Below are 19,220 nucleotides of genomic sequence, written 5' to 3'. Positions count from 1 at the left end.
ACCTTTAACTTCCATGGAAATACAGACATCTACTTGAATAATGACTGAGATTTCTGCAATTCAAATCTGAAATTGGTTTGATCAAGGAAAGATCAAATGCTGGAGAAAGTAAACCCAACAGCACTGTTTAACTCTTCACACCTCTCACCACCCCATGTTCTTCATGGAACCAGAGTAAGTTTATAACCTCTTTCATCTATGTTTTCTAATTTTCACTGCTTTCTGGAAAATCTCTGGAGCTTTAAGCAGATAACCACGTTACAGTAATTTGGACTCTTCAAGGAAAACCTAATTATCTACTAAACATTTTCCCTATAACAGGTTTAAAAAGTAATTAATTGTCCCATTTCCTCCTCTTTGGGAAATGTAAGTAATTTTAAAAATCAGATTTTACATTCACACACAAACACACACACACACACACACACACACACAGAGAGAGAGAGAGAGAGAGAGAGAGAGAGAGAGAGAGAGAGAGAGAGAGAGAGAGAGAGAGAGAGAGAGAGAGACTTACACACACACACGAACACACACAAACACACACTTGCTGTTGTGATGTCAGATAATGGTAGGTTAATCTGCATGTCATATGGCATCAAACTGATGAACACATATCACTTTGAGTTGAAGGATATTTGCCTCACCTAGTAGAAATGTTGTGGGAAACAATAATAATAACTTAGAAAGATATAGTAATATCTTTGTTCCTAGAGTTTCCAAGACAGATGTGCAAATCAGATCTGTCTATTTTGTAGATGAAGATCATTAATTTGTTATTATTTGATTATCTAAACTAATTAGAAGATCAGGTTCATTTGCCATTCTGCCTTTTAACAGTACGAACACGTGATTTGGGGGCCAATTTTCTAGAGATAAGTAAAGTTAGGCTTTTGTATGAAATGAGCTATACACTTAAAGGTTCTCCTCCTATCTCCTGGGACGCTCGCAGTCGGTGTTGGCAGGGGGGCAGAGATCGGCCCCTAGGTCTCTCGTTTGTGGAGTTCCTCAGGGGTCGGTTCTCTCGCCTCTCCTGTTCAACATCTACATGAAACCGCTGGGTGAGATCATTCGTGGTTTTGGAGTTGGGTATCATCAGTATGCCGATGATACCCAACTTTTCTTTTCGACCCCAAACCACCCCAGTGATGCCCTCGCTGTGATGTCCCGTTGCCTGGAGGAGGTTCGGGTCTGGATGGGGAGGAACAGACTTCAACCCAACCCTGACAAGACTGAGTGGCTGTACATTCCGGCATCCCGGGACATTCAAAATGTTCCATCTCTTTCTATGGGGGGTGAACTCTTACCCCCCGTGGATAGGGCTCGCAACTTGGGAGTCCTCCTAGATTCACGGCTTACCCTGGAAGATCATATAGTGGCCGTGACTAGGGGGGCTTTCGCCCAGGTTCGCCTGGTGCGCCAGTTGCGGCCCTATCTGAACCGGGATGCCCTGTGTACGGTCACTCATGCGCTCGTGACCTCTCGCCTTGACTACTGTAATGCTCTCTACATGGGGCTTCCCTTGAAGACCACTCAGAGGCTCCAACTGGTACAGAATGCGGCCGCGAGAGTTGTCTTGGGAGTTTCCCGGTACTCCCATGTTACACCTTTGCTCCGCGAGCTGCATTGGTTACCAGTTGTCTTTCGGGTGAGGTTCAAGGTTTTGGTTACGATCTTTAAGTCCTTACATGGCATGGGTCCGGGATACCTCAGGGACCACCTGCTGCCGGCATCAACTCCCCTCCGCCCTGTGCGTTCCCACAGAGAGGGCCTCCTCAGGGTGCCGCCAGTCAGGGAATGCCGACTGGTGGCCCCCAGGGGGAGGGCCTTCTCTGTGGGCGCTCCGGCATTATGGAACCAACTGCCGGTGGAGCTCCAGATGGCATCAGACCTCCGAACTTTCCGTCGTGGCCTGAAGACCCACCTATTTGAAATAGCTGGTCTGGCCTGACGGGGGATTATGGGTTTTAATTGTTGTTTTAGATTTGTATCACTGTTTTTAACTGGGCATGGGTTTAATCTTTTTTAATTTTTGTATTGTCTTTTTTATATATGCCCTGTGAACCGCCCTGAGTCCCTACCAAGGAGAAGGGCGGTATATAAATTAAATAAAACTAAACTAAACTAAACAAAACTTATTTAATATTTAATCATCATCCCTGTTTTTTAACCATTTACTTTGAGTTTTTAAAATGTTGTTATCTGCCTTGATTAGAAAACTGGAGAATAAATGAAGGAAATAAATACAGAGATAAATGGGTTACCAAATAAATGTATAAAAACATAGAAGCATAACAAATTTATTGTTTTCTCCTAATTAATTGTTCCTTGTCATTCCGATGGGGTTTCAGCACAATGATGTAGCATTGAGGTAGAAAAATGCAAGCCTGTAACCTGGTACTGCAGGTCAAAATAAAAAAGACCTCCACAGCCACCTTGTCTTTCCCCTTGGAACTCATCTGTCAAGCCCCGTGGGCTCGACATCACGAGGGGAGCTGGGGGAACGCCGCACACACCGCCCGTCCAAGCCTCACGGCAAAAGCCGCCCAGAAGCAGCACAATCAGCAGTGGAACGGCTGCCAGCCACCATGGGCAGCCACACAGAGCCCACAGTCACATCCCCGAAGGGCAGCTGCTATGAGACCCTGTTGTGCGTCTGCGCCGATGGAGCTGCCGAAAAGACCCGCAGGCAATCAGAAAGACAGCTACCACTCATTCTGGGGCTTTCCAGCAGCCTGCTCCCCAGCAGCGGCGCCGAGCGGGCCAGAACCAAGCCCAGCTGGCAGGGAGTCGTGGGGGGTTGCAACACTGAGACACTGGATGGTGGAGGGGAGCACAATAGGGGCCCAAGGGGGCACAGCAGGGGGATTTAGGGCACACACTTACCTGCAAACTGTATGGGGCTCGGGAGCAGGGGGCAGGACACCACACATGGAGATGAGAAGGGGGCGGGTTTTTACGCAGGCTCAGGCGGATGCTGGTCTGCCGGGGGAGGGTGGGGCTGATAACCCTCAGTGTTAAAAAGCGTGTTGGGACGACTGGCTCCCAACGCTGACTTTGTAACTGCTTGGAACTTCTGAAGTAAAGAGATCCTTGCCATCAACCGTGCCACGTTGTCATCGTCTTGTTTCCAGCGCGGACGGCTTTGACATCATGTAGAGGGGAACAAAAAATATCCAAACACTGCAAAACACGAGCATGCTGAAAGCGATAAACTTGGCTTCACCGAAACAACCAAATAATTTTCAAGCACGGAAAACAACAATGAATCTTCCAATGGCTAGGAAGCCTGTGTAGCCTAGGACAAGATAAAACTTTATTGAAGATCCTTTATTCCATTACCCAACAGTTTCTTCAATAAACACATTCATAACTAAATCAGGGAAAGGGGGAGAGTTTGCCAATCACACCAGATGTCTGTTTTAATACAGAGCAGGAAACAACAATGGAAAGGGTCCGTTGTTTCCCTATCCATGTCTTCGCACTTGACCCTGGTTTTGTGGGACAAGAGGGACAAGGCTGGTTTTGGCTAACACACAAGAAAGCCACAGAGAAAGTAATCTCAAAAGGTGGTTGTTGGAGAAGCCATGTCTTTTTCCCTCCACAGTCTGATGGGCACAGCCACTCCCTCGAGGGGTATTCTGCACAGCCAGTCAACTAATATTCCACTTACACTTTTCCTGCTTCCAGTCTCACCTCCTTTTGTGGTAGCGGGGCCAGTGGCATGATGGTGGCTCTATGGGGCCTCTGCATTTCGGTGAAGGCGACTGAGCCAGAGCCTATGGAAGTGGAGGGGGGTGAGCTGTTTCTTCAGACTGAACCCCAGCTTTCAGAGTTCCTCTTCTGAACAGCATCAAATAGAACACTACACCACCATATAGCCAAAATTTGGTTTGCCACAATTCCATGAAAAACTTACATAGGTACAATGCATACCAAACAAAATTAAAATTTTATATCATCATTGGTAACTATATGCTTTAAATAAAGGATGAGACAGAAAGAATACATTTCACATCACGTCATTTCACTAAATTTCCAATATTTGTAAAATCTGATAATAGTTCACAATGAAAATAGAACAATGGATAAAGAATAACTGCTTGTGACCCACACGTTCAATTAAATGTACAGGATTCAGAAACTTTTTAAATTTTATATTTCAAAGAACCCTAAACAATCCAAAACTGATATTCTATGATACTGTACCAATACATGTTCACTAAATGTTAATCAGCTTTTTACTTTATTTTTACAGTGGTTTATGAATAGAAAGTGTAACAACCATGAAAGTGTTTGCAGACTTTGGATATCCTTTAAGTCAACATCTGAAATCTCCTAACAGTAACCAAGAAATCTAGATTCTGAAAGTCTTCTTGAGATAATGTGTTGAAAAGGTGAGAGGGGTTAGGTTAAACAATCTTTGAAAATGTTTGAAAATACAGCAGCATGAACTCTTCTTTTTGAATGGTTAACGTTAATAAATCTCAATCATCATAATAATTTTCCAAAAATCCTCCTTTCACAGAAATAATTGCTTCCATATGTTTCATGTACAGCAAATAGGCTTTCTAATCTTCTTTGTCAGCAATTTCTTATAGCAAGAAAGATTGTATGAAATACTAAGTCCTCTTTATGAGTTGCTCCCTGTGGTTTAGCTGAGGCCTGAAAACAATGATGTAGCATTTTGGCAAAAATATGCATCCCAGTAATGCAGCGCTGGAGGACAAGATGGAGAAGACCTCCACAGCTACCATGGCTTTTCCTTTCGTACTCAGATAGGCTGGAAAGAAGGAGATCCACACACTGCAAAAGGCCAACATGCTGAAGGTGATGAACTTGGCTTCATTGAAGCTGTCAGGTAATTTATGGGCAAGAAAAGCCACAATAAAGCTGGCGATAGCCAAGATACCCATGTAGCCCAAGACACAGTAGAAGAAGAAAGCTGACCCCTCATTGCATTGTAAAATCATTTCTTGGGACTCTGAGTGCATGTCTAACTCAGGAAATGGCGGTGATATTGACAACCAAAGCATACAAATACATACTTGAAAGAGAGAACAAAAAAAGACAGTAGAAGAGGCCAATCTTTTCCCCACCCATCTTCTCATCTGAGATCCTGGTTTAGTGGCCATGAAAGCCACAACCACTGTGATGGTTTTGGCTAATACACTAGAAATGGCCACTGAGAAGGTGATTCCAAAAGCTGATTGTCGGAGAAGGCAGGTCACTTGGCCAGGATGGCTGAGAAAGAACAAAGAGGAGAGAAAACAGAGCAGAAGAGAGACAAGCAGGGTGTAGGTGAGGGACCGGTTGTTGGCTTTGACAATGGCAGTATCCCTGTATTTAATAAAAGTCCTAAGTACCCACATTGTGAGGAAGAAGAAGGAAAGAGCAGTTGAGGCTAAACCAATGCCTAGGGTTTCTTCAATAGTTAGAAAGACCACCGGTTTCGCAATGCATTCTTTCTTCTCCTTATTTGGATAATGATCTTCTGAACATTCAAAACAGTCATCCATATCTGGAAGAAAAAGTCAAGGAATTTGTCATTTATGCATTGCCTATTTTTGAATTTTATTTCTATGTAAATAAAGCTTTACTTCAATTGTATCATTTAAGATTAGCATAAAATAAAGAATAATGGGAAGGGCAATCATTCTTTGATATGCAGTCTTTCTAACATTTTCAAATCTTCTAACATTTTCAAATTTACTACAATATAGACAATCTGCATAAATTCCAATAATGTGTCCATGTGGGTTTTCTGGTGAGAAAAAAGGAGAAACCACGATATTAAATGCTTATCCTGAGTTAACAGGAAAAAAATATTTTGTTTACTGAGTCTAAGGGAGAAGACTAACTAGTGCAAATAAGGTTGAAAATGAAACAAAAATATAAATTTAAATAAATCACTAGATATAGATAATGTAATCATATAAACTCTGTTGTTCAATACTTATATAGTTTGTACCTGTATAGGAAACATGACCTGTAGGAAGCTCAAAGGCAAATGGATTGTGATCCACAGGTAAAGAAATGAATATTCATCTTGAAGTTCTCATAAAACTACTAATTATATGCATCCTAAAGTAATGTGCTACAGTTTTGTTGTTGTTAGTTGCGAAGTCGTGTCCAACCCATTGCGACCCTATGGACAACATTCCTCCAGGCCTTCCTGTCTTCTACCATCTTCTGGAGTCCATTTAAGCTCATGCCTATGCTTCAGTGACTCCATCCAGCCACCTCATTCTCTGTCATCCCCTTCTTCTATTGCCCTCAATCTTTCCCAGCATTAGGCTCTTCTCCAGTGAGTCCTTCCTCCTCATTAGGTGGCCAAAGTATTTGAGTTTTAGCTTCAGGATCTGGCCTTCTAAAGAGCAGTCAGGGTTGATCTCCTCTAGGACTGACCGGTTTGATCGCCTTGCAGTGCAAGGAACTTCTCCAGCACCATAGTTCAAACGCTTCAATTCTTTGGCGCTCAGCCTTTCTTATGGTCCAGCTTTCACTGCCATACATTGCAACTGGGAAGACCATAGCCTTGACTATACGCACTTTTGTTGACAGGGTGATGTCTCTGCTTTTTAGTGTGCTGTCTAGATTTGCCATGGCTTTCCTCCCAAGGAGCAAGCGTCTTTTAATTTCTTGGCTACAGTCCCCATCTGCAGTGATCTTGGAGCCCAGGAAAATAAAATCTGTCACTACCTCCATTTCTTCTCCATCTATTTGCCAGGAATTGAGAGGGCCGGATGCCATGATCTTAGTTTCCTTGATGTTGAGTTTCAACCCAACCTTTGCACTCTCCTTCTTCACTCGCAACAAGAGGCTCTTTAGTTCCTCTTCACTTTCTGCCATTAGAGTGGTATCATCTGCGTGCTACAGTTTACTTAAGCATATCTAATGAAAGCTTGCTAGAATGTCTAACCTACCCATTTGATTTGAAATCTTCCCTTCAGGACATTGAACACAGTCATAGCAACAGAATTTCTTTTCTTCATCTCCTTTCTTCCAAAATCCAGGGGAACAATGGTCATTACACTGAGAAAGTGGAAGAACCTGGTTATAAACATAAAAGGTTTTGAAAAGGAAGATCTTTAAAATAGTTTCAATTTTTTTCTTTTCTTTTAGGGAGGCAAATAATCTTTTACTTCCCAAAGGCTTCTGAATTTTATCAACCAAGATTTATACTGTGCATTAAAAAGATGTTGAAATTACAAGGATGTATAAAAGGGCCTGCTTGAAGAGGAGCAGAGCAGGTAGATAAATTGGCATGAAGGCGATATTATGGAAATGAAACAATTCTTGTAATTTCAAATGGAATGGTATCCCACATATAAATTTGTAAACTTGGTTTTAAAATCATAATACCAGTTTATCAATTGGGTAAATGAACATTTATATGGAACATGCTATTATTTTTCCTTTCAACAACAAAAATCAGATTTGGAAAGTGACTATCTTCAGTATGGTTCAACACACAAAGATCAACAGATCATAATGGATCAATATGCAATCTGTACAGGATTTTAAACAATCATGATTACCTACCTGGTTAAATCCAGGGTGCCAAAGGATTGTGTTCCTCTCAATGATGAATTCCTTTCCTTCTGGAGCATTGGACTTTAACTTTCCAACTTTAACTCTCTGAAACGATCTGTTCGGAAAAGTGATCATGTTGACAATGTCAAAACCGCCTTGACCTTCTCTTTTGTCCTTAAAGAAGACTTTTTCTCCAACTGAGTTATTAAAATAAATTCTTTGAAGAAACTTGTGGAGCTACTTGAAGAAGGATAAGAAAATGGGAGTCCAAAAGAAAACAATGGATTAGGGATAAAAGGATTTAAACTTTTGTTTATTTTACTCCCATTTTCCAGTGAATGAAAAAAAAAATGTCTTCCTAACTTGAAATATAGAAGAAGAAAATGTCAACCCACAATGAATCATCAATAAATGAGGTATGGAAATCAATTTCATTGTATTAGTCAATGATGACAAGTACTTTCAAGCACCAAGCTCAACAATTTTCTTGGTAGTTTACTTTAAATCTAAAAACTAGCATCACTTCATTAAAATAGTGCACCTCTACTGATAAAATACAATTGTCATAGTCTCTCAATCCATAGTCTCACAACCCTGTTGACTAAATTACAAAATACTAATAAGAAAAATGAAATATCCACATTTGAGAAAAGTCTGTTGGGCACAGAGCAAAGAAACACTGCCTTCAAATCCTTCTTCATTGAATTTTTTCTTGGAACTGGACTGGATAAATTTACAAGACAGGCCCATTTTATGAAATAGTTATTTATAGAACCAAGGATGATATATAAATCTCATTGACTAGATTGAAATTTGCAAAGCCATTGCTTATTTTCATCCCCTTGTATTCTGTAACATAGAATCACCTCTTACACCACCAGCTTTCTACTGATATGTGAGTATAGGCTAGGGCAAACCAGCCACAATCAATTGTGGATAAGAATGACTATTCACTAAAACAAAAGATGGGTAAAGCATCTTTTGAGACATTACCTGCCAAGGCTGAAAGTCTGCAAATTCAAACCTTTGAATCTCTTTCTGTTGGGATCTTGATCTCACTGCCTCATGTAAAGAATAAGCCACTGCATAGACTGCATTGTAGATACTGTAACTTTGGCCAGTCATCTGCAGCTCAAACAGAGGTGCAGGCAGATTCTCCAAATTCTCTTCTCCACTACAAGTCTCATCACGTATTACGGAAAATTCTTTATTTGAAAATGAACAGTCAAACAATTGCTCCCAAACATCTTGAAAAAATCCATTTTCATGGTTTGAAGATTTGATGACTTGAAGAAATTCTTTGAAGCCTTGAACTTCTCTCGAGTGCACTGTAAAAGAAAGGGCCCCATGGAACACCTGGAGATCCAAACCTCTTTGAAATGCCGTGAGTATGAAATCAATTGGGTCCATCAGGATCCAAACTTTTCTCAATGCTGTACTGTCTTCATCCTCTAGATTACATAGAAACACAACAATTCTGAGCCACAAAATTGTGAATGATTTTCCATAGACAAGAAAAGCATTTGTTTTCTGATCTATCAGCTTATTACAAATCATTGAGTTTTTTTCAAGTAATTTGGACACGTTTTCCAAATTTACTAGTTGTGGAATATTTTGTGAGAAAGCTATGCAGATGCCATTCTGGGAAAGCAGTGGCTGCAGTTTCTGAAAGAAATATTCTCCTTTGTCTGTATCAAGAGTGAAGACTCCAATCCATATCCATCCAAACTGGAGAAGAAGTTGTATAACTCCAGTATATTGATGATCCTCATTTGGGACCATGCAATAAAGTGAAGATAACTTAGTACTCTGGAATTCTTCTTGGGCAAAAGAGCCATAAGTCAACTAAACTAAAAAAAAGGAGAGCCATTATTCAGGAGAATCAAGGGGAAAATATGGAAAAAATGATTGCTTGCTGAATGGAAATTGATTGAAGGCGTCCCTACACTGAACATTTCTCTGACTAGACATGGATTATGGAAGATGAACAATATAAGCAATATGGTCTTGGCATGAAATATTTCCTCATCTGTGGATTATGAAACAAAATTACCATGCTGATATAAGGTTCCATAATGTTCTTCCTCATGAACACCTGGAATATGGCTAAATCTGGAGAAAAGCAACCCAGAAGCAACCAAGGAGAGAAGCAAGCTAGAACTAAGGAGAAATTTCCTAATGGTGAGAGCAATTGACCAATGGAAGAGCTTGCCTTCAAAATATGTGGGTGCTTCATCAATGAAGGCTTTCAAAAAGACACTGGACATCATTTATCTGCAATGGTATAGGGTCCCCTGTGCGAACAGGGGTTGGACTAGAAGACCTTCAAGGTCTACTCCAACTGTATTATTCCATGTTCTATGTTCCTTAGAAGTAGACTTATTGAATAAAATACTTAAATGTGAAAGACTAACCATGAGATTCTGGAGAAATGGAAAAAAGTCAAGTGTGTTCTTCTTTATTGCTTTTTATATATACAGATCCCCAAAAGGGCCCTAGACCAGTAATCATCCAACAATTCTGGAAAAAAAACATTCAGTTTTCTACTAAACTATTATTATCAGAGGCCAATAAAGACATAGCACATCTATTGCCAGGTGATGGTCAAAACACAATAGCCTCCTTAAATAAATTTAATGTTGTTTCTCTAAGCACTGATGATGTTATCTAGTTAAGGTAATGAATCATCTGCAAGAAAACAAACAAGTTCAGAGAGCACCAAGGACCCCTCATAATTTAGGTTTTCCATTTTAATTTTCCAATCTATGATCATGATAAAAGATTTTGATTTATCAAAATTGCATTAGCTTGGGCCAGTGCACTGCATTGTTGAATCAAATTACAGAAGAGTAGCAAAGTGGCCTTCACCGAAGTCTGGCAGAAAGGCATGGCAAACATCGAATATATAACTTTCATTACAAAAGAAGGCAAAGTTTCTCTCACATCCCCTGCCCAAACTACCTGTGGAATTTTGTAGACATTTATACTTTCTGCCATATAAGATGATGTATCCGAACCTAATCCTCCTACGATGGCCATGAGATACTTCTGGCTATCACAATGGTAGTTAGGGACAAATTCCTGGGATTTGAAAAGCAGGTCCAGAGTGGTGCGGTAGGTCATCCTTGGATTGTGGTAACTATCATAGATGTGGAACCCAAGAGTGAGGTTAGGCAAGATTTGGGGGTCCTCATTGATCTCCTTCACAGCAAAAGCCAAGGCAAGGATATGCTGATAGAATTTGGTTATTATACTGTAAATAGGTTAAATAACCCATTAGAAAATATATATATAATTGTTGTAAGGTGGCAACATTTCTATATGAAGAAGAATTTTTGTATCTTACTGAAACTGATAGATGACAGGTTTTCTGAAACACTCAATAATTAGTACAGAATTCAAATATACAAATGTACTATAACGATATAAAAATAGTAGCTTTTTTTAAGCTACCACTTTATTTTCTATCCACTTAACACAAAACTGAATATGAATAGATAAAGTAGACCTTTTAAAAAACACTTTAATCTCACTAAATGTTCCTCAAAAGACTTCTTGCAGCATAGTTTCATACATTTTACAAGAAAGACTTCAATATAATATAAAGGAAATTATTTCTTCTCCAACATCCAAATAGATTACAAAGACAAAATGACTTAGATAACATACAAAAACTGGCATTTACGTTCAAACAGCTTTTATGTATATAGGTTTTGGAGGATCTGATTAAGATTAGAAACTACATGGGAAGAAAAAAGAACCCTTACAGTGGTAAACCATAACCTTTTAAAGATGGATGCTCCTTAAATTTAAAATCAAGAAAGTAGTAAACAATTTGAGACACCATCCCACCAATGATGAAGTCACCAGGCTGGTACCACTCATGTGGAACCAGGAACGCATGACTTGCAGGGCAGCTCAGAGTATCTATTTTGTTCATCAGGAATACCAGAAGGAGTAACTTCATGACTCTCTGCAAATGGAGAAAACGTCTATCATTCAAAGTGAAGTTCTGGCAGAGAAAACAGAAGGAAGCAAATTTGTGGAAGTGAAACTCAGACAATCAGCATTACCTCTTCCTGCCTCCCTGTGGCTCTTGAATTTTTTATATGGATTGTTTCTCCCTTCCTATTGGAGTGATTTCAGTAATTCATAAGGGACATAATTACCACTGAAGTATAGGCAACCTGGCAATTTTCTTGATATAGCTGACCAATACCTTTCTTTTAGATACATGACAGAGACAAAGCCTGTTTTGAAAACATCTGGAGAAATAGAATTGGACAATTAGTAGGTTAAGACTTGATTTTGTATTTTTATATTATTCTGTACATACATGCAGGCTGGATTTGTAAATAATATTTTCCTTTGTACATAATATTAGGTCATACTACTTTATTAGCATGGGTATCATAGTCTCCACATAAAATCCCTTATTTGTTGAATTTCTGACTATGTGCATGCCTGTGTCAGCTCTTTTTCTGACAAAATATCCAACCACCTACACCATTCTGAATAACCTATTTACTTTATTTTGAGGATATCTTAGAAGGATTTGTCCAAAAAAACCTCTGCAAGGGATGAAAAAACAAATGACCAACAATCAAAAATGTTTTAAAAAGCATGTTTCATTTAGAGTGACTCCAAATCTTCAACCAGTTCATTTTTTTCTCTAAGATGAAAATGCAGATGTATAAATGTTATATCATTCCCTCATTTCAATCATGTGTCTCTCAAGTGGTTCATAGTTTTAAGAAGAAACTAGGGAAATAAGAGTTAGATATGTTGCCTTATAAAGCTGGAGTTTCTACACTTTTCAATTGCAGAAAAAAATGCATATCTTTGATACGATCAGAAATTATATAGGGCTGGGACAGGCATTATCAAATGTACTAGGCCAGTGATGGCAAATCTTTTAGAGACCAAATGCCCAAACTGCAACCCAAAATGCACTTGTGTATTGTCGGGTGTCGGGTGGGCATGGCCCATTGGATAGGTGTGGCCAATTGGATGGGCATGGTCCATTGGGTAGGCGTGGCTGTGGTGATAATGGCAGACTGGGTGGGACTAAAAGGTTCAATCAATCAATTCCAACTTTGTGAGATCTTTTTTTTCCCCGTGAGAAATTGAAATTGATTGATTGATTGAACCTTTTTTTTTTGCACACAGTAGCAGAGGCCTAAAGCAAAAAGGTTTTATAAAACCCAGCTGAAGCCTAGGACTGGGGCAATGGCGCATGTGTCCACAGAGAGGGCTCTGCGTGCCACCTGTGGCACGCATGCCATAGGTTTGCCACCATGGTACTAAGCAATCTCTAAAGCATTAGGTTCATCTTTCTAAGATCATGTTTGAAATCCTCACCCCTCGATTTAATTTTGCATATTAGAACATGGTCAGTTACTGCACTGCAGTGACTGAGAATGGGATGTCAGTGGTAGGTTTAGGTTTAGGTTTATTCGATTTCTATACCGCCCTTCTAGCGAGGGACTCAGGGCAGTTAACAGGGCATATATAAATAAATAACAGTACAAAAATTAAAAAAGATTAAACCAATGCCCAATTAAAATACAATAACAATAAAATAATAAAAAACCCGTTAAAAAGACCCTCCCCATCAGGCCAGACCAGCTAGTTCAAAGAAGTGGGTCTTCAGCCCGTGGCAGAAGGAGCGGAGGTCCGGTGCCATCCGGAGCTCAACCGGCAGTTGGTTCCATAGTGCCGGAGCACCCACAGAGAAGGCCCTCCCCCTGGGGGCCACCAGTCGACATTCCCTGACCGGAGGCACCCTGAGGAGACCCTCTCTGTGGGCACGCACAGGGCGGAGGGGAGTTGACGCCGGCAGCAGGTGGTCCCCGAGGTATCCCGGACCCATGCCATGTAAGGACTTGAAGATCATAACCAAAACCTTGAACCTCACCCGGAAGACAACTGGTAACCAATGCAGCTCGCGGAGCAAAGGTGTAACATGGGAGTACGGGGAAACTCCCAAGACAACTCTCGCGGCTGCATTCTGTACCAGTTGGAGCCTCCGAGTGGTCTTCAAGGGAAGCCCCATGTAGAGAGCATTGCAGTAGTCCAGGCGAGAGGTCACGAGCGCATGAGTGACCGTACACAGGGCATCCCGGTCCAGATAGGGCCACAACTGGCGCACCAGGCGAACCTGGGTGAAAGCCCCCCTAGTCACGGCCACTATATGATCTTCAAGAGTGAGTCGTGAATCTAGGAGGACTCCCAAGTTGCGAGCCCTATCCACGGGGGGTAAAGACTCACCCCCCATAAGAAGAGATGGAATATTTTGAATGTCCCGGGATGCCGGAATGCACAGCCACTCAGTCTTGTCAGGGTTGAGTTGAAGTCTGTTCCTCCCCATCCAGGCCCGCACCGCCTCCAGGCAACGGGACATCACATCGAGGGCATCACTGGGGTGGTTTGGGGTTGAAATAAAAAGTTGGGTATCATCGGCATATTGATGATACCCAACTCCAAAACCACGAATGATCTCACCCAGCGGTTTCATGTAGATGTTGAACAGGAGAGGCGAGAGGACCGACCCCTGAGGAACTCCACAAGCAAGAGTTCTAGGGGTCGACCTCTGCCCTCCTGCCAACACCGACTGCGAGCGTCCCAGGAGATAGGAGGAGAAGCAAGAATAGAATCAAGCCAAGTATACATAGATTTGTAGTTATTTCTGGGATGTTTGAGGAAACTAGTCATGTATCCTGTGAAAGAGAGAAAAACTTCAGGAATAGTAACTTCCCACCTGGTTCCCTACATAAGGTGTATTTTCTGAATTGCTAAATATCAATGAAATTTGGGAGAAACTTCCAGGAAAGAATGGAAACGTTTTCTCTGACCCCTATTCTTTTTACAAGGTATGATTGTGGAATCAAATTTTAACTTTCCTAAGCACTTTACAATGATTGAGGAATTTGCCTAGAGATCTGGATCAGTCCAACAGAAGGCTATGAAAATCTAACTTTTCCTATAGGGATTAGGGGTATATTGTGGAAGGGAGGGAGGGAGGGAGGGAGGGAGGAAGGAACATAAGGAGGACAGAAAGAAAGAAAGAAAGAAAGAAAGAAAGAAAGAAAGAAAGAAAGAAAGAAAGAAGGAAGGAAGGAAGGAAGGAAGGAAGGAAGGAAGGAAGGAAGGAAGGAAGGAAGGAAGGAAGGAAGGAAGGAAGGAAAATATGGACTGTATCTGTATCCTTCTAATGAATATAAGATGTCTACTGAGCCTTGATTTCGAAAAGCTACTTTATACAATAAAATTGAACCAGAATAGAGCTGGAAGGACCTTGCAGGTCTTCTAGTCTAACCTTCTGCTCAAGAAGAAGACCCTATACCCGTGCTGGCAAACCTATGGCACGTGTGCCACAGGCGGCACACAGCGCCCTCTCTGTGGGCATGTGCACTGTCGCCCCAGTCCTAGGCCTTCAGCTGGGTTTTATAAAATGTTTTCGCTTTAGGCCTCCACCACCATGTGCAAAAAAAAAAAAAAAGGTTCAATCAATCAATTTTAACTTCTCGCAGGAAAAAAAAGATCTCATAAAGTTGAAATTGATTGATTGAGCTTTATTTTTAGTCCCACACAGCGGTGGAGGAAGTGATGGGTTGGAGCTGGAAAGAAGGTACCGCATGGGGTGGGGGGAGCGGTGGGAGCAGGGTGCTCCCTGAGAGGGGTGGGACGGGGCCTGTGCATGGGGTAGAGAAGCAACGCGGCAGTGCTACCATGATGGTAGAACAGTTGCTTCCCTCCCCCTGCCAGACACCTGCCAGACTCCGAAGCCGTGCAGGGCAAGGTTGCTGCATCCATTCATTCCTTTTTGGTTCAATTTGGCTGGAATTTAATTTTGTTTGCCTATTATTTCTCCCCATTCTCTTTCCCTAAAAAGGTAAAGGTAAAGGTTCCCCCGCACATGCGTGCTAGTCGTTTCCGACTCTAGGGGCCGGTGCTCATCTCCGTTTCAAAGCCGAAGAGCCAGCACTTGTCCGAGGACGTCTCCGTGGTCATGTGGCCGGCATGACTAGATGCCAAAGGCACACGGAACACTGTTACCTTCCCACTGTAGTGGTCCCTATTTTTCTACTTGCATTTTTACATGCTTTTGAACTGCTAGGTTGGCAAAAGCTGGGTCAAGTAACAGGCGCTCACTCTGTTATGCGGCACTCGGGATTTGACCTGCCAAACTGCCGACCTTCTGATCGACAAGCTCAGCGTCCTAACCCACTGAGCCACCACCTCCCTTCTATTTCCCTAGCAGTCCCCAAATTCAAATTTTCAATTGCTTTTCATTTTAACTATATATGTAAGATGCGAGAACATTATCAAATACAAGTCAAACACTATATAGAAACAGTGGTAGAGGAAATATCTTGGTGGGCTTTAATAAAGCCTAAACTTTGCAATGAGAAGCTCATGATCTGAGCCACAGTCAGCTTCTGGTCTTGTTTTTACTGACTATATAGAGCTTCTCCATCTTTGGCTGCAGAGCATATAGTCAATCTGATTTCTGTGTTGACCATCTGGTGATGTCCATGTGTAGAGCCATCTCTTGGGTTGTTGGAAAATAGTGTTTGCTATCACCATCCTATTCTCTTGACAAAATTCTATCAGCCTGTGCCCTGCTACATTTTGTACTCCAAGACCAAACTTGCCTGTTATTCCAGTTATCTTTTGGCTTCCTACTTTAGCATTCCAATCCCCCATGATGATAAGGACAACATTTTTTGGTGTTAGTTTGATAAGGTGCTGTAGGGCTTTATAGAACCGGTCAATTTCATGGTGTTCAGCACCAGTGGTTGGGGCATAGACTTGGACTACTGTGATATTGAATGGTTTGCCTTGGATCATTCTGTCATTTTGAGGATTGTATCCCAGTATTGCTTTTCCTACTTTTTTATTGACTATGAAGGCTACTCCATTTCTTCTGAGGGATTCTTGCCCACAGTAGTATAACTGATGGTCATCTGAATTAAATTCACCCATTCCTGTCCATTTTAGTTCGCTGATACCTAAGATGTCGATGTTCAGTCTTGTCATCTCTTGTTTGACCACGTCCAGATTTCCTTGATTCATGGATCTTACATTCCAGATTCCTATGGAGAAAAATTCTTTACAGCATCGGACTTTCCTTTCACCACCAGACACATCCACAGCTGAGCATCCTTTTGGATTTGGCCCAGTCGCTTCATTCTTTCTGGCGCTACTAGTACTAGCCCTCTGCTCTTCCCCAGTAGCATATTGGACGCCTTCCGACCTGAGGGGCTCATCTTCCAGCGTCATATCGTTTTGCCTTTTGGTACTGTCCATAGGGTTTTCATGGCAAAGATACTGGAGTGGGTTGCCATTTCCTTCTCCAGTGGATCACGTTTTTTCAGAACTCTCTGGTATGACCTGTCCGTCTTGGGTGGCCCTACACGGCATAGCTCATAGCTTCATTGAATTACACAAGGCCGTTCACCACGACAAGGCAGTAATCCATGAAGGGGATATCAATAGATAGTGGAACAAATCTCCCAACTTTCTATTATAATAGACTCATGTTTGGAAGTTATTCAAAACCAGTTTGAATGTCAGAGGGATGACTGACATCACAGCTTAGCTACTCAACCTTCTCTCCCTTATTGCTGACAAGGACTGAGCCACGGGGAGAGGAGCCCATTCAAATAGGAGAAATAAAGAGATCCCTTTTTGCTGAAGAAAGAGAGAGGCACTGTTTTGTTGTTGTTGCTTGTTTCTTTGTTTCTCTTACTGTAGAGATTCTGGGCATATAGTGAGAATCTGCCCAAACAGAGCCTCCAGAAAGGAGAAAGGGCTCTCAGCCAAGGCATGGGAGACCACTGTGCTGAACACAGAGGCCAGAACTAGGGAACCTGGAGCAGCCCCCCTCTCAAGAGTTCACGAAAGGGAATATTCAGACATTAAAGAAAGATCAACCCTATCTAAATCAAGGTATATTGTTGAAATGTTATGCTGCCTTGACCTACCACATGGACTAGAATAAGGTATTATAGTGTTAGTGGATTCTGGGGCAAGAACCAACTTTATAGATTTTGCAGTAGTTAAACTTTACAAATCCCTACAGTCATTCTAGACACCTCAATGTCTAGCAATAGCCCATCATACAGAACTGCTAACCCTATGTGTCACCAGCCACCATCTTTTTCCGATCATCTTGGGATCAGGGTGGCTGAAACTTCAAATCCCAGGCTGGAACTCTAGCTCCAGCTTACCAACCAAATATGACCAGCAGATTAACAGATCCTTTACAGTAACTGGGAGAAAACCCCAAGTAGGGAAAAGTTAAGATACCAGTTAAGTACACAGATTTTCCAGATGTTTTGGGAAAGGATGAAGCAGTCCTTTCCACACATAGAGACCACAACTGTGCTATAGACTTGGTTCTGTAGGGTTATAATACCCAATAAGAGACAGTAACCAATGTCAATTAAGGGATGCCACAGTACTTTATTACCAGGATCAATTAAGGGAGGCATTGAAGCACAAAGACAGAATAGTAGTACCCCTATTTTAGGATACTGACTTTTAGTAGCTGGAACAGAAAAGTGTATACTGTAATAGGCCAGAAAACACAGTTGAGGTAGATTAGTTAGTTAGCCAGCATAATTTTGTGCTTGGAAGATAGTCAGCTAATGCATGTGGATGGGCTAACTAATCTGCTAGAGAAGGTTGGCTAGTCTTACACAGAATTCATGTAAGACAGACAAGAAGCTGTAAAGGAACTGTCATAATAAAACTCTATAGAGCAAGGCTGGAGAAAGTTGGTCAGATCACCTCCAGTTCATAAAATAACCCTTGCTTGAATTAGAAGAGGAAGGAATGGGGTTTTCAGAAGCACACAAAGTGTATGTTGTGCTGAATTCTCTTGATGATACATGGGACATGTTGGTATAAATTGAAATTTAAGAAACTTTTTTTTCTGTAAAACCTTATGAGATACCATGCAAAGAGGTTTTTTTCCCCTTTTTGTAATATTAGCCAATTCCCCCAAAATTGCTGAAATGAGTAAAAGGTGTTTCAACATAAATGTAGGCTTTATATCTAATGTAAGCCACTCTCTCTTTCAAATGTTTCTAATGGTGGGAGAAGAAGTAATATTCTTTAGATTTTGCTAAAGCAGGAAACTTTAGTGCAAGAAATCTTTTGAAGATTTTTAGTGAATTCAAGGTATTGTTTTTTAAAGTGTGCATTGTTACTCCTCACAAAACATACACAAAATAAATCAATGATACCTACTGGATCTGTTCATATTCTATTTTTTGAAAAAGTGGTTGAAAATAAATGTGATAGCTTCAAAAAAACACTTTCAACAACTAAGCATCTATTTTATTATAAATCTCCCTTACATTATTGTCATTGTCATTTGCTCATTTAAAAAAAAAGTTGAACCATTAGCCAATTACTATCTCATCATAACAAAATAATTATCTCCTAGAGGAATCACCATGTTTTCTTAACTAGGCAAAAATACCAAAGTTTCCACAGAAGTGAATTATATTCAACAACAATAAAGATATCAGCTTGGATATAAAGTAACATTGGAACCGCAGGGAGTTTAGCAGAAGGGTAATAACGGCTCTGTAAGACTCTGCATCAGTTTTCCACCCTCTATTCTCCTTTGCCAGAGTATCTGTTCAAATCCTGATGGTGTTCAAGATACAATT

The sequence above is a fragment of the Vipera ursinii genome, assembly GCF_947247035.1.
Source record: "Vipera ursinii genome assembly, chromosome: Z".
NCBI lineage: Eukaryota > Metazoa > Chordata > Lepidosauria > Squamata > Viperidae > Vipera > Vipera ursinii.
This window is presented reverse-complemented; position numbering follows the sequence as displayed.